This window comes from Microcebus murinus, unplaced genomic scaffold, assembly GCF_040939455.1.
Source record: "Microcebus murinus isolate Inina unplaced genomic scaffold, M.murinus_Inina_mat1.0 scaf025_hap2_Mmur4.0, whole genome shotgun sequence".
Lineage (NCBI taxonomy): Eukaryota > Metazoa > Chordata > Mammalia > Primates > Cheirogaleidae > Microcebus > Microcebus murinus.
In genome coordinates, this window is record NW_027438971.1 from 162,215 (window position 1) to 177,752 (window position 15,538).

Consider the following 15,538-nt stretch of genomic DNA (forward strand, 5'->3'; position numbering starts at 1 on the left):
GAGTGCAGGTGTCTTCTGCACAGACTGCGGGCCTCGCTCTTCTGAATGCCGCTAGCTCGCCACCCACCCACCCGCGGGTGAACCTGGTCAGGGTACTTTCTCTCAGGGGCAGACTCTCATCCGGGCGGGCTACCGGTGTCTCTGTTTGCTCGTTTCTTTCTTCCACTTCGGGAAAGGCTTCCTTACTGGGTGTGGAAATCTCCTATGCCTTTCCTCGCCTATTCTGTCAGCTTTCAAATTCTCTTTCGGTTGCCACCCTCACAGATGGATTAGGAAACTCTTTGCGGTGCACTCATTAGTGAAATGACCTCAATGACGCTGGAATCCAATATCTAATCGCCGATTTTTAGCGAGTCCACACGCCAGGGTGGTTGGGGTCCAATGCAGCCCCGGCCAGGCCCAGGCCCCTTGGACTGGGCCACAGGAGGACACAGAGGAGGGTCCCGGCCCCCACGGTAGCGGTGCGGGCAGTTCTCCAAGGGCTTGGGTGTTTTCCAGAGGGAGGAGATGGAGGGGACTGATTTCTTCAGCGCCCCACAAACCACGCCACCCCACCCCACCCATGGGACACATCCGGGGGGAGAGAGAGAGAGAGAGAGAGAGAGAGAGAGAGAGAGAGAGAGAGAGAGAGAGAGAGACGCCCCATACACTGGCTCCCCTCCCCCGTGTGCTGTGCCCCAGCCCTGGCCCGGGGGAATAGGCGGCCGCAGGGCCACAGGGTGGGCGGCGCAGCTGAAAGGGGTTGTGGGGGAGGGCGGCCCCTGGCTGGGGTCAAAGGGCGAGCGCCCCGCCCACCCCGTGCGAAGTCAGCGGCCGCGGCGCGCTGGGGGTGGGGGCGGGGAGGTGAAGGAGGCCAGGCGAGGAGAGGAGGGGGGCTGGAAGGTCTCCACCTTGGTGGGTCCAGCCGTGGAGGCGCATCTTGTGTGAGTGTGAGTGAGTGAGTGAGTGTGAGTGTGTGTGTATAGAGAGACAGCCCCCAACCTCGGCCCGCCGCTCCCTGCCCGCCCCGCCTGTCACCCCCGTCCCTCGGAGCCCGCCGGACCCGGCCGGCGAACTCAACAGGCCCGGCCCGGCGCGGGGCCTGGGGCGGGAGGAGGCGGCGGGGAAGCGCAGAGAGGCTCGGCTTCTTGAGCGGGGCAGGGGCGCCCTCCACCGTCCACGGCCACACCACCCCGAACGCGCCCGATCCCGTCTGGTCTCGGAAGCTAAGCAGGGTCGGGCCTGGTTAGAACTTGGATGGGAGACCGCCCGGGAATACCGGGTGCCGTAGGCTTCTTCTTTTTTTTTTTTTTTTTTTTGCCTCTGGTTCTGTCGCGTTTCTGGGAGCGCGGGGGCGGCCCGGGGTGGGGGTGACCCCCACCCTCAGCGCCCGCCGCGGTGCCTGGCGCCCCAGCCCGCACCGTGGGGCCTCCTCTTGTCCCGAGCCGTGACACCGCCGCCACGCGGCAGCATGCGTGGCTTCTGGACTGTCAGGTCTCAGACCAAAGGTCTGCTCTGTGGGAACGGACACGCCGGAGGAAACCTTGAGAGTCTGAGAGGGGAGGGAGTTCCAGAAGAAGGCCAGGATGTCATTTTGAGGGAGTATGTGACCAGAACTCGTCCCGTTGCTTTTGGGGTTCTATGGGCTACACGTAGGGATCTTTGGTGGTGGCACCTGATGTTGGGGGATCCGGAGTCACACCCAGACCTGCTCCACAGGCCTCCTTTTACTTTTCTCTTCGGATTCATTTTTTTTTTTTTTTTTGAGACAGAGTCTGGGTTTGTTGCCCAGGCTAGAGTGAGTGCCGTGGCGTCAGCCTAGCTCACAGCAACTTCAAACTCCTGGGCTCGAGTGATCCTTCTGCCTCAGCCTCCCGGGTAGCTGGGACTGCAGGCATGCGCCACCATGCCCCGCTAATTTTTTATATATATATCAGTTGGCCAATTAATTTCTTTCTATTTATAGTAGAGACGGGGTCTCGCTCTTGCTCAGGCTGGTTTTGAACTCCTGACCTTGAGCAATCCGCCCGCCTCGGCCTCCCAAGAGCTAGGATTACAGGCGTGAGCCACAGCGCCCGGCCGGATTCATTATTTTTAAAAAGTGTCTCTTATCTCTATTATTGCATTTTCTTTTCTCTCTCTTTTCAAGCAGATGATGGGAGTCCAAGTATTAAGGTGACATGTGTTGCCCGTGCCCCCCTCCCCCCCGTGTTCTTATTCATTTACCTCTCATGTTGTTCCAGCATATTGTGGGGGCACCAATGTTAAGGTCGGGTGCGGTGCGTTGCCCTCTCCCAGCCTCCCCCCTCGGGTCAGAGCTTCAAGTGCGCCCATCCCCCAGTCGGTGCGCACCCACCCCATTCCTAATGGATGTGTATGCCCATCCCCTCCCCCCACCCGCCCGACACCCACCCGAAGAAGGTGATTCCTCTGTGTCCACTTAGGTGTCCATCGGTTCGTACCCATTTGCTGGTGAGCGCGAGCACGTGGTGCTCGTGTGTCCATTCTTGGGATACTTGGCTTACTGGAACGGGTTCCAGCTCTGGCCAGGAGAACCAGGAGAGGTGCCCTCTCACCGCTGCTCCTCATAGCCGAATAGCACTCCGTGGTGTCCACGCGCCACATTTTATTTACCCACTCGTGGGTCGATGGGCACTCGGGTGGCTTCCAGGTCTTTGCGATTGTGACTTGTGCCCTGACTCTAACCCTAACCCTTACCCAGCCCGTCTCCTCCACGGCCCCTGCCTGACTGACTCCTTCCCGCCCGGCCTGTCACCTGTCACCGTCCTCTGCCCCTGCCTGACACGCTCCTCCCCGCCCGGGCCGTCACCGTCCTCGGCCCCTGCCTGACGGGGCTCCTCTGTCGCCTGGGCCTTCCAAGGGCTTGGTGTGGACGCTGGTTCCAGGACGCCCTCCCAGGAACCCGGTAGCAGGGCGGCCGCAGCGTCTCGCGCAACCCAACCGTCCGCCGGCTGGCCGCCGTCGCTACGTGGCCTGCGGGGGACGTGCTCCCGCTGTGCCGTGGGGGCCCAGCCTGGTGTCTTCTCTGAGGCCCCGCGGCTGCCGCTCCCCGCAAGGGGATAGCCGCGGAGGTGGGGACCGCCTCCTCATGGGGACGTACACTCAGCTCTCCACGTCGGATTCCGGGGCTCTCTGTCCTGCCAGAAGGCCCAGCTGGCCTGCGGGTCCTTAGAGTGGCAAAAACATCCGAAAACTGAGATTGAGGGTCCGGTGGGTGTCTGCACTTTTGTGCTGGGCACCCCAGGGAGGCCCGGGGGCTGGCTGGACAACGCGGTCTGCTGGGCGGGGGCTTTGGAGGAGCAACTGATGCCCTTTGCACTTTGGGTAGCAAGTGTCTGAGGTGTCTCTGGGCCCTGTGCCATGTGGGGGTGGGGGCGGGGGCGGGGTGGGAGGAGGAGGAGGAGGAGGAGGAGGAGGTGGGAAGGGCCGTGGCCTGCAGTCGTGTTCCCCGGGGTGGCACAGCATGTGGCTTCTTCCACAGGCTGCTTGGCCTGGGCTCCCTGCACCTGGGCCTTTGGAGGACTGGCCCTGTGCTTGCCAACACTTCCTGCAGGGACCCAGAGCTGGGAGGTTGCATCTCTCAGCCCTGGGTCGGGCAGAGCCCCAGCGGGCCATGCCCACAACCTCTCTCAGCACGGGTCCCCCAGAAGGCTCCTTTGGGACCAGGATTCTCTTGCGGGTGACTCTTTAAGGTCTGGCCCCTGGATGGAGGGGCACCAGGAGTAGAGGAGCAGGAAGGGGAAGGGGGTGGCCATGCGAGGGGACACTTTCAGGCCAAGTCCCAGCTTCAGCCTGATCCTCCTGGGAACCCCTGGGTGGACATCACACCTCCTGGTTGCCCCGCTCTGAGACAAGGAGCCGGGCTTCGCATTCCCACAGCAGCCAGTCGTGGGCTGAGGACACCTGGGGCGTTGGGAACTCCCTGGCTTCTCCTTGGATTAACATCTGGAGCTGCTTGTGAATTGTGCCGCCACACACACCCGAGTGCAGGTGTCTTCTGCACAGACTGCGGGCCTCGCTCTTCTGAATGCCGCTAGCTCGCCACCCACCCACCCGCGGGTGAACCTGGTCAGGGTACTTTCTCTCAGGGGCAGACTCTCATCCGGGCGGGCTACCGGTGTCTCTGTTTGCTCGTTTCTTTCTTCCACTTCGGGAAAGGCTTCCTTACTGGGTGTGGAAATCTCCTATGCCTTTCCTCGCCTATTCTGTCAGCTTTCAAATTCTCTTTCGGTTGCCACCCTCACAGATGGATTAGGAAACTCTTTGCGGTGCACTCATTAGTGAAATGACCTCAATGACGCTGGAATCCAATATCTAATCGCCGATTTTTAGCGAGTCCACACGCCAGGGTGGTTGGGGTCCAATGCAGCCCCGGCCAGGCCCAGGCCCCTTGGACTGGGCCACAGGAGGACACAGAGGAGGGTCCCGGCCCCCACGGTAGCGGTGCGGGCAGTTCTCCAAGGGCTTGGGTGTTTTCCAGAGGGAGGAGATGGAGGGGACTGATTTCTTCAGCGCCCCACAAACCACGCCACCCCACCCCACCCATGGGACACATCCGGGGGGAGAGAGAGAGAGAGAGAGAGAGAGAGAGAGAGAGAGAGAGACGCCCCATACACTGGCTCCCCTCCCCCGTGCGCTGTGCCCCAGCCCTGGCCCGGGGGAATAGGCGGCCGCAGGGCCACAGGGTGGGCGGAGCAGCTGAAAGGGGTTGTGGGGGAGGGCGGCCCCTGGCTGGGGTCAAAGGGCGAGCGCCCCGCCCACCCCGTGCGCAGTCAGCGGCCGCGGCGCGCTGGGGGTGGGGGCGGGGAGGTGAAGGAGGCCAGGCGAGGAGAGGAGGGGGGCTGGAAGGTCTCCACCTTGGTGGGTCCAGCCGTGGAGGCGCATCTTGTGTGAGTGTGAGTGAGTGAGTGAGTGTGAGTGTGTGTGTATAGAGAGACAGCCCCCAACCTCGGCCCGCCGCTCCCTGCCCGCCCCGCCTGTCACCCCCGTCCCTCGGAGCCCGCCGGACCCGGCCGGCGAACTCAACAGGCCCGGCCCGGCGCGGGGCCTGGGGCGGGAGGAGGCGGCGGGGAAGCGCAGAGAGGCTCGGCTTCTTGAGCGGGGCAGGGGCGCCCTCCACCGTCCACGGCCACACCACCCCGAACGCGCCCGATCCCGTCTGGTCTCGGAAGCTAAGCAGGGTCGGGCCTGGTTAGAACTTGGATGGGAGACCGCCCGGGAATACCGGGTGCCGTAGGCTTCTTCTTTTTTTTTTTTTTTTTTTTTTGCCTCTGGTTCTGTCGCGTTTCTGGGAGCGCGGGGGCGGCCCGGGGTGGGGGTGACCCCCACCCTCAGCGCCCGCCGCGGTGCCTGGCGCCCCAGCCCGCACCGTGGGGCCTCCTCTTGTCCCGAGCCGTGACACCGCCGCCACGCGGCAGCATGCGTGGCTTCTGGACTGTCAGGTCTCAGACCAAAGGTCTGCTCTGTGGGAACGGACACGCCGGAGGAAACCTTGAGAGTCTGAGAGGGGAGGGAGTTCCAGAAGAAGGCCAGGATGTCATTTTGAGGGAGTATGTGACCAGAACTCGTCCCGTTGCTTTTGGGGTTCTATGGGCTACACGTAGGGATCTTTGGTGGTGGCACCTGATGTTGGGGGATCCGGAGTCACACCCAGACCTGCTCCACAGGCCTCCTTTTACTTTTCTCTTCGGATTCATTTTTTTTTTTTTTTTTTGAGACAGAGTCTGGGTTTGTTGCCCAGGCTAGAGTGAGTGCCGTGGCGTCAGCCTAGCTCACAGCAACTTCAAACTCCTGGGCTCGAGTGATCCTTCTGCCTCAGCCTCCCGGGTAGCTGGGACTGCAGGCATGCGCCACCATGCCCCGCTAATTTTTTATATATATATCAGTTGGCCAATTAATTTCTTTCTATTTATAGTAGAGACGGGGTCTCGCTCTTGCTCAGGCTGGTTTTGAACTCCTGACCTTGAGCAATCCGCCCGCCTCGGCCTCCCAAGAGCTAGGATTACAGGCGTGAGCCACAGCGCCCGGCCGGATTCATTATTTTTAAAAAGTGTCTCTTATCTCTATTATTGCATTTTCTTTTCTCTCTCTTTTCAAGCAGATGATGGGAGTCCAAGTATTAAGGTGACATGTGTTGCCCGTGCCCCCCTCCCCCCCGTGTTCTTATTCATTTACCTCTCATGTTGTTCCAGCATATTGTGGGGGCACCAATGTTAAGGTCGGGTGCGGTGCGTTGCCCTCTCCCAGCCTCCCCCCTCGGGTCAGAGCTTCAAGTGCGCCCATCCCCCAGTCGGTGCGCACCCACCCCATTCCTAATGGATGTGTATGCCCATCCCCTCCCCCCCACCCGCCCGACACCCACCCGAAGAAGGTGATTCCTCTGTGTCCACTTAGGTGTCCATCGGTTCGTACCCATTTGCTGGTGAGCGCGAGCACGTGGTGCTCGTGTGTCCATTCTTGGGATACTTGGCTTACTGGAACGGGTTCCAGCTCTGGCCAGGAGAACCAGGAGAGGTGCCCTCTCACCGCTGCTCCTCATAGCCGAATAGCACTCCGTGGTGTCCACGCGCCACATTTTATTTACCCACTCGTGGGTCGATGGGCACTCGGGTGGCTTCCAGGTCTTTGCGATTGTGACTTGTGCCCTGACTCTAACCCTAACCCTTACCCAGCCCGTCTCCTCCACGGCCCCTGCCTGACTGACTCCTTCCCGCCCGGCCTGTCACCTGTCACCGTCCTCTGCCCCTGCCTGACACGCTCCTCCCCGCCCGGGCCGTCACCGTCCTCGGCCCCTGCCTGACGGGGCTCCTCTGTCGCCTGGGCCTTCCAAGGGCTTGGTGTGGACGCTGGTTCCAGGACGCCCTCCCAGGAACCCGGTAGCAGGGCGGCCGCAGCGTCTCGCGCAACCCAACCGTCCGCCGGCTGGCCGCCGTCGCTAAGTGGCCTGCGGGGGACGTGCTCCCGCTGTGCCGTGGGGGCCCAGCCTGGTGTCTTCTCTGAGGCCCCGCGGCTGCCGCTCCCCGCAAGGGGATAGCCGCGGAGGTGGGGACCGCCTCCTCATGGGGACGTACACTCAGCTCTCCACGTCGGATTCCGGGGCTCTCTGTCCTGCCAGAAGGCCCAGCTGGCCTGCGGGTCCTTAGAGTGGCAAAAACATCCGAAAACTGAGATTGAGGGTCCGGTGGGTGTCTGCACTTTTGTGCTGGGCACCCCAGGGAGGCCCGGGGGCTGGCTGGACAACGCGGTCTGCTGGGCGGGGGCTTTGGAGGAGCAACTGATGCCCTTTGCACTTTGGGTAGCAAGTGTCTGAGGTGTCTCTGGGCCCTGTGCCATGTGGGGGCGGGGGCGGGGGCGGGGTGGGAGGAGGAGGAGGAGGAGGAGGAGGAGGAGGAGGAGGTGGGAAGGGCCGTGGCCTGCAGTCGTGTTCCCCGGGGTGGCACAGCATGTGGCTTCTTCCACAGGCTGCTTGGCCTGGGCTCCCTGCACCTGGGCCTTTGGAGGACTGGCCCTGTGCTTGCCAACACTTCCTGCAGGGACCCAGAGCTGGGAGGTTGCATCTCTCAGCCCTGGGTCGGGCAGAGCCCCAGCGGGCCATGCCCACAACCTCTCTCAGCACGGGTCCCCCAGAAGGCTCCTTTGGGACCAGGATTCTCTTGCGGGTGACTCTTTAAGGTCTGGCCCCTGGATGGAGGGGCACCAGGAGTAGAGGAGCAGGAAGGGGAAGGGGGTGGCCATGCGAGGGGACACTTTCAGGCCAAGTCCCAGCTTCAGCCTGATCCTCCTGGGAACCCCTGGGTGGACATCACACCTCCTGGTTGCCCCGCTCTGAGACAAGGAGCCGGGCTTCGCATTCCCACAGCAGCCAGTCGTGGGCTGAGGACACCTGGGGCGTTGGGAACTCCCTGGCTTCTCCTTGGATTAACATCTGGAGCTGCTTGTGAATTGTGCCGCCACACACACCCGAGTGCAGGTGTCTTCTGCACAGACTGCGGGCCTCGCTCTTCTGAATGCCGCTAGCTCGCCACCCACCCACCCGCGGGTGAACCTGGTCAGGGTACTTTCTCTCAGGGGCAGACTCTCATCCGGGCGGGCTACCGGTGTCTCTGTTTGCTCGTTTCTTTCTTCCACTTCGGGAAAGGCTTCCTTACTGGGTGTGGAAATCTCCTATGCCTTTCCTCGCCTATTCTGTCAGCTTTCAAATTCTCTTTCGGTTGCCACCCTCACAGATGGATTAGGAAACTCTTTGCGGTGCACTCATTAGTGAAATGACCTCAATGACGCTGGAATCCAATATCTAATCGCCGATTTTTAGCGAGTCCACACGCCAGGGTGGTTGGGGTCCAATGCAGCCCCGGCCAGGCCCAGGCCCCTTGGACTGGGCCACAGGAGGACACAGAGGAGGGTCCCGGCCCCCACGGTAGCGGTGCGGGCAGTTCTCCAAGGGCTTGGGTGTTTTCCAGAGGGAGGAGATGGAGGGGACTGATTTCTTCAGCGCCCCACAAACCACGCCACCCCACCCCACCCATGGGACACATCCCGAGAAAGAGAGAGAGAGAGAGAGAGAGAGAGAGAGAGAGAGAGAGAGAGACGCCCCATACACTGGCTCCCCTCCCCCGTGCGCTGTGCCCCAGCCCTGGCCCGGGGGAATAGGCGGCCGCAGGGCCACAGGGTGGGCGGCGCAGCTGAAAGGGGTTGTGGGGGAGGGCGGCCCCTGGCTGGGGTCAAAGGGCGAGCGCCCCGCCCACCCCGTGCGCAGTCAGCGGCCGCGGCGCGCTGGGGGTGGGGGCGGGGAGGTGAAGGAGGCCAGGCGAGGAGAGGAGGGGGGCTGGAAGGTCTCCACCTTGGTGGGTCCAGCCGTGGAGGCGCATCTTGTGTGAGTGTGAGTGAGTGAGTGAGTGTGAGTGTGTGTGTATAGAGAGACAGCCCCCAACCTCGGCCCGCCGCTCCCTGCCCGCCCCGCCTGTCACCCCCGTCCCTCGGAGCCCGCCGGACCCGGCCGGCGAACTCAACAGGCCCGGCCCGGCGCGGGGCCTGGGGCGGGAGGAGGCGGCGGGGAAGCGCAGAGAGGCTCGGCTTCTTGAGCGGGGCAGGGGCGCCCTCCACCGTCCACGGCCACACCACCCCGAACGCGCCCGATCCCGTCTGGTCTCGGAAGCTAAGCAGGGTCGGGCCTGGTTAGAACTTGGATGGGAGACCGCCCGGGAATACCGGGTGCCGTAGGCTTCTTCTTTTTTTTTTTTTTTTTTTTGCCTCTGGTTCTGTCGCGTTTCTGGGAGCGCGGGGGCGGCCCGGGGTGGGGGTGACCCCCACCCTCAGCGCCCGCCGCGGTGCCTGGCGCCCCAGCCCGCACCGTGGGGCCTCCTCTTGTCCCGAGCCGTGACACCGCCGCCACGCGGCAGCATGCGTGGCTTCTGGACTGTCAGGTCTCAGACCAAAGGTCTGCTCTGTGGGAACGGACACGCCGGAGGAAACCTTGAGAGTCTGAGAGGGGAGGGAGTTCCAGAAGAAGGCCAGGATGTCATTTTGAGGGAGTATGTGACCAGAACTCGTCCCGTTGCTTTTGGGGTTCTATGGGCTACACGTAGGGATCTTTGGTGGTGGCACCTGATGTTGGGGGATCCGGAGTCACACCCAGACCTGCTCCACAGGCCTCCTTTTACTTTTCTCTTCGGATTCATTTTTTTTTTTTTTTTTTGAGACAGTCTGGGTTTGTTGCCCAGGCTAGAGTGAGTGCCGTGGCGTCAGCCTAGCTCACAGCAACTTCAAACTCCTGGGCTCGAGTGATCCTTCTGCCTCAGCCTCCCGGGTAGCTGGGACTGCAGGCATGCGCCACCATGCCCCGCTAATTTTTTATATATATATCAGTTGGCCAATTAATTTCTTTCTATTTATAGTAGAGACGGGGTCTCGCTCTTGCTCAGGCTGGTTTTGAACTCCTGACCTTGAGCAATCCGCCCGCCTCGGCCTCCCAAGAGCTAGGATTACAGGCGTGAGCCACAGCGCCCGGCCGGATTCATTATTTTTAAAAAGTGTCTCTTATCTCTATTATTGCATTTTCTTTTCTCTCTCTTTTCAAGCAGATGATGGGAGTCCAAGTATTAAGGTGACATGTGTTGCCCGTGCCCCCCTCCCCCCCGTGTTCTTATTCATTTACCTCTCATGTTGTTCCAGCATATTGTGGGGGCACCAATGTTAAGGTCGGGTGCGGTGCGTTGCCCTCTCCCAGCCTCCCCCCTCGGGTCAGAGCTTCAAGTGCGCCCATCCCCCAGTCGGTGCGCACCCACCCCATTCCTAATGGATGTGTATGCCCATCCCCTCCCCCCACCCGCCCGACACCCACCCGAAGAAGGTGATTCCTCTGTGTCCACTTAGGTGTCCATCGGTTCGTACCCATTTGCTGGTGAGCGCGAGCACGTGGTGCTCGTGTGTCCATTCTTGGGATACTTGGCTTACTGGAACGGGTTCCAGCTCTGGCCAGGAGAACCAGGAGAGGTGCCCTCTCACCGCTGCTCCTCATAGCCGAATAGCACTCCGTGGTGTCCACGCGCCACATTTTATTTACCCACTCGTGGGTCGATGGGCACTCGGGTGGCTTCCAGGTCTTTGCGATTGTGACTTGTGCCCTGACTCTAACCCTAACCCTTACCCAGCCCGTCTCCTCCACGGCCCCTGCCTGACTGACTCCTTCCCGCCCGGCCTGTCACCTGTCACCGTCCTCTGCCCCTGCCTGACACGCTCCTCCCCGCCCGGGCCGTCACCGTCCTCGGCCCCTGCCTGACGGGGCTCCTCTGTCGCCTGGGCCTTCCAAGGGCTTGGTGTGGACGCTGGTTCCAGGACGCCCTCCCAGGAACCCGGTAGCAGGGCGGCCGCAGCGTCTCGCGCAACCCAACCGTCCGCCGGCTGGCCGCCGTCGCTAAGTGGCCTGCGGGGGACGTGCTCCCGCTGTGCCGTGGGGGCCCAGCCTGGTGTCTTCTCTGAGGCCCCGCGGCTGCCGCTCCCCGCAAGGGGATAGCCGCGGAGGTGGGGACCGCCTCCTCATGGGGACGTACACTCAGCTCTCCACGTCGGATTCCGGGGCTCTCTGTCCTGCCAGAAGGCCCAGCTGGCCTGCGGGTCCTTAGAGTGGCAAAAACATCCGAAAACTGAGATTGAGGGTCCGGTGGGTGTCTGCACTTTTGTGCTGGGCACCCCAGGGAGGCCCGGGGGCTGGCTGGACAACGCGGTCTGCTGGGCGGGGGCTTTGGAGGAGCAACTGATGCCCTTTGCACTTTGGGTAGCAAGTGTCTGAGGTGTCTCTGGGCCCTGTGCCATGTGGGGGTGGGGGCGGGGGCGGGGTGGGAGGAGGAGGAGGAGGAGGAGGAGGAGGTGGGAAGGGCCGTGGCCTGCAGTCGTGTTCCCCGGGGTGGCACAGCATGTGGCTTCTTCCACAGGCTGCTTGGCCTGGGCTCCCTGCACCTGGGCCTTTGGAGGACTGGCCCTGTGCTTGCCAACACTTCCTGCAGGGACCCAGAGCTGGGAGGTTGCATCTCTCAGCCCTGGGTCGGGCAGAGCCCCAGCGGGCCATGCCCACAACCTCTCTCAGCACGGGTCCCCCAGAAGGCTCCTTTGGGACCAGGATTCTCTTGCGGGTGACTCTTTAAGGTCTGGCCCCTGGATGGAGGGGCACCAGGAGTAGAGGAGCAGGAAGGGGAAGGGGGTGGCCATGCGAGGGGACACTTTCAGGCCAAGTCCCAGCTTCAGCCTGATCCTCCTGGGAACCCCTGGGTGGACATCACACCTCCTGGTTGCCCCGCTCTGAGACAAGGAGCCGGGCTTCGCATTCCCACAGCAGCCAGTCGTGGGCTGAGGACACCTGGGGCGTTGGGAACTCCCTGGCTTCTCCTTGGATTAACATCTGGAGCTGCTTGTGAATTGTGCCGCCACACACACCCGAGTGCAGGTGTCTTCTGCACAGACTGCGGGCCTCGCTCTTCTGAATGCCGCTAGCTCGCCACCCACCCACCCGCGGGTGAACCTGGTCAGGGTACTTTCTCTCAGGGGCAGACTCTCATCCGGGCGGGCTACCGGTGTCTCTGTTTGCTCGTTTCTTTCTTCCACTTCGGGAAAGGCTTCCTTACTGGGTGTGGAAATCTCCTATGCCTTTCCTCGCCTATTCTGTCAGCTTTCAAATTCTCTTTCGGTTGCCACCCTCACAGATGGATTAGGAAACTCTTTGCGGTGCACTCATTAGTGAAATGACCTCAATGACGCTGGAATCCAATATCTAATCGCCGATTTTTAGCGAGTCCACACGCCAGGGTGGTTGGGGTCCAATGCAGCCCCGGCCAGGCCCAGGCCCCTTGGACTGGGCCACAGGAGGACACAGAGGAGGGTCCCGGCCCCCACGGTAGCGGTGCGGGCAGTTCTCCAAGGGCTTGGGTGTTTTCCAGAGGGAGGAGATGGAGGGGACTGATTTCTTCAGCGCCCCACAAACCACGCCACCCCACCCCACCCATGGGACACATCCGGGGGGAGAGAGAGAGAGAGAGAGAGAGAGAGAGAGAGAGAGAGAGACGCCCCATACACTGGCTCCCCTCCCCCGTGCGCTGTGCCCCAGCCCTGGCCCGGGGGAATAGGCGGCCGCAGGGCCACAGGGTGGGCGGAGCAGCTGAAAGGGGTTGTGGGGGAGGGCGGCCCCTGGCTGGGGTCAAAGGGCGAGCGCCCCGCCCACCCCGTGCGCAGTCAGCGGCCGCGGCGCGCTGGGGGTGGGGGCGGGGAGGTGAAGGAGGCCAGGCGAGGAGAGGAGGGGGGCTGGAAGGTCTCCACCTTGGTGGGTCCAGCCGTGGAGGCGCATCTTGTGTGAGTGTGAGTGAGTGAGTGAGTGTGAGTGTGTGTGTATAGAGAGACAGCCCCCAACCTCGGCCCGCCGCTCCCTGCCCGCCCCGCCTGTCACCCCCGTCCCTCGGAGCCCGCCGGACCCGGCCGGCGAACTCAACAGGCCCGGCCCGGCGCGGGGCCTGGGGCGGGAGGAGGCGGCGGGGAAGCGCAGAGAGGCTCGGCTTCTTGAGCGGGGCAGGGGCGCCCTCCACCGTCCACGGCCACACCACCCCGAACGCGCCCGATCCCGTCTGGTCTCGGAAGCTAAGCAGGGTCGGGCCTGGTTAGAACTTGGATGGGAGACCGCCCGGGAATACCGGGTGCCGTAGGCTTCTTCTTTTTTTTTTTTTTTTTTTTTTGCCTCTGGTTCTGTCGCGTTTCTGGGAGCGCGGGGGCGGCCCGGGGTGGGGGTGACCCCCACCCTCAGCGCCCGCCGCGGTGCCTGGCGCCCCAGCCCGCACCGTGGGGCCTCCTCTTGTCCCGAGCCGTGACACCGCCGCCACGCGGCAGCATGCGTGGCTTCTGGACTGTCAGGTCTCAGACCAAAGGTCTGCTCTGTGGGAACGGACACGCCGGAGGAAACCTTGAGAGTCTGAGAGGGGAGGGAGTTCCAGAAGAAGGCCAGGATGTCATTTTGAGGGAGTATGTGACCAGAACTCGTCCCGTTGCTTTTGGGGTTCTATGGGCTACACGTAGGGATCTTTGGTGGTGGCACCTGATGTTGGGGGATCCGGAGTCACACCCAGACCTGCTCCACAGGCCTCCTTTTACTTTTCTCTTCGGATTCATTTTTTTTTTTTTTTTTGAGACAGAGTCTGGGTTTGTTGCCCAGGCTAGAGTGAGTGCCGTGGCGTCAGCCTAGCTCACAGCAACTTCAAACTCCTGGGCTCGAGTGATCCTTCTGCCTCAGCCTCCCGGGTAGCTGGGACTGCAGGCATGCGCCACCATGCCCCGCTAATTTTTTATATATATATCAGTTGGCCAATTAATTTCTTTCTATTTATAGTAGAGACGGGGTCTCGCTCTTGCTCAGGCTGGTTTTGAACTCCTGACCTTGAGCAATCCGCCCGCCTCGGCCTCCCAAGAGCTAGGATTACAGGCGTGAGCCACAGCGCCCGGCCGGATTCATTATTTTTAAAAAGTGTCTCTTATCTCTATTATTGCATTTTCTTTTCTCTCTCTTTTCAAGCAGATGATGGGAGTCCAAGTATTAAGGTGACATGTGTTGCCCGTGCCCCCCTCCCCCCCGTGTTCTTATTCATTTACCTCTCATGTTGTTCCAGCATATTGTGGGGGCACCAATGTTAAGGTCGGGTGCGGTGCGTTGCCCTCTCCCAGCCTCCCCCCTCGGGTCAGAGCTTCAAGTGCGCCCATCCCCCAGTCGGTGCGCACCCACCCCATTCCTAATGGATGTGTATGCCCATCCCCTCCCCCCCACCCGCCCGACACCCACCCGAAGAAGGTGATTCCTCTGTGTCCACTTAGGTGTCCATCGGTTCGTACCCATTTGCTGGTGAGCGCGAGCACGTGGTGCTCGTGTGTCCATTCTTGGGATACTTGGCTTACTGGAACGGGTTCCAGCTCTGGCCAGGAGAACCAGGAGAGGTGCCCTCTCACCGCTGCTCCTCATAGCCGAATAGCACTCCGTGGTGTCCACGCGCCACATTTTATTTACCCACTCGTGGGTCGATGGGCACTCGGGTGGCTTCCAGGTCTTTGCGATTGTGACTTGTGCCCTGACTCTAACCCTAACCCTTACCCAGCCCGTCTCCTCCACGGCCCCTGCCTGACTGACTCCTTCCCGCCCGGCCTGTCACCTGTCACCGTCCTCTGCCCCTGCCTGACACGCTCCTCCCCGCCCGGGCCGTCACCGTCCTCGGCCCCTGCCTGACGGGGCTCCTCTGTCGCCTGGGCCTTCCAAGGGCTTGGTGTGGACGCTGGTTCCAGGACGCCCTCCCAGGAACCCGGTAGCAGGGCGGCCGCAGCGTCTCGCGCAACCCAACCGTCCGCCGGCTGGCCGCCGTCGCTAAGTGGCCTGCGGGGGACGTGCTCCCGCTGTGCCGTGGGGGCCCAGCCTGGTGTCTTCTCTGAGGCCCCGCGGCTGCCGCTCCCCGCAAGGGGATAGCCGCGGAGGTGGGGACCGCCTCCTCATGGGGACGTACACTCAGCTCTCCACGTCGGATTCCGGGGCTCTCTGTCCTGCCAGAAGGCCCAGCTGGCCTGCGGGTCCTTAGAGTGGCAAAAACATCCGAAAACTGAGATTGAGGGTCCGGTGGGTGTCTGCACTTTTGTGCTGGGCACCCCAGGGAGGCCCGGGGGCTGGCTGGACAACGCGGTCTGCTGGGCGGGGGCTTTGGAGGAGCAACTGATGCCCTTTGCACTTTGGGTAGCAAGTGTCTGAGGTGTCTCTGGGCCCTGTGCCATGTGGGGGCGGGGGCGGGGGCGGGGTGGGAGGAGGAGGAGGAGGAGGAGGAGGAGGAGGAGGAGGTGGGAAGGGCCGTGGCCTGCAGTCGTGTTCCCCGGGGTGGCACAGCATGTGGCTTCTTCCACAGGCTGCTTGGCCTGGGCTCCCTGCACCTGGGCCTTTGGAGGACTGGCCCTGTGCTTGCCAACACTTCCTGCAGGGACCCAGAGCTGGGAGGTTGCATCTCTCAGCCCTGGGTCGGGCAGAGCCCCAGCGGGC

General features: G+C 62.4%; 4 pseudogenes; all 4 read left to right on the forward strand.

Moving 5' to 3' along the window:
• The first annotated feature begins 1,154 nt into the window (after window positions 1-1,154).
• Window positions 1,155-1,273, forward strand: LOC142868071 (uncharacterized; annotated as a pseudogene).
• A 3,847-nt stretch (window positions 1,274-5,120) lies between these two features.
• LOC142868072 (uncharacterized) lies at window positions 5,121-5,239 on the forward strand (annotated as a pseudogene).
• A 3,864-nt stretch (window positions 5,240-9,103) lies between these two features.
• On the forward strand, window positions 9,104-9,222 carry LOC142868073 (uncharacterized; annotated as a pseudogene).
• A 3,846-nt stretch (window positions 9,223-13,068) lies between these two features.
• Window positions 13,069-13,187, forward strand: LOC142868074 (uncharacterized; annotated as a pseudogene).
• Window positions 13,188-15,538: the final 2,351 nt, after the last annotated feature.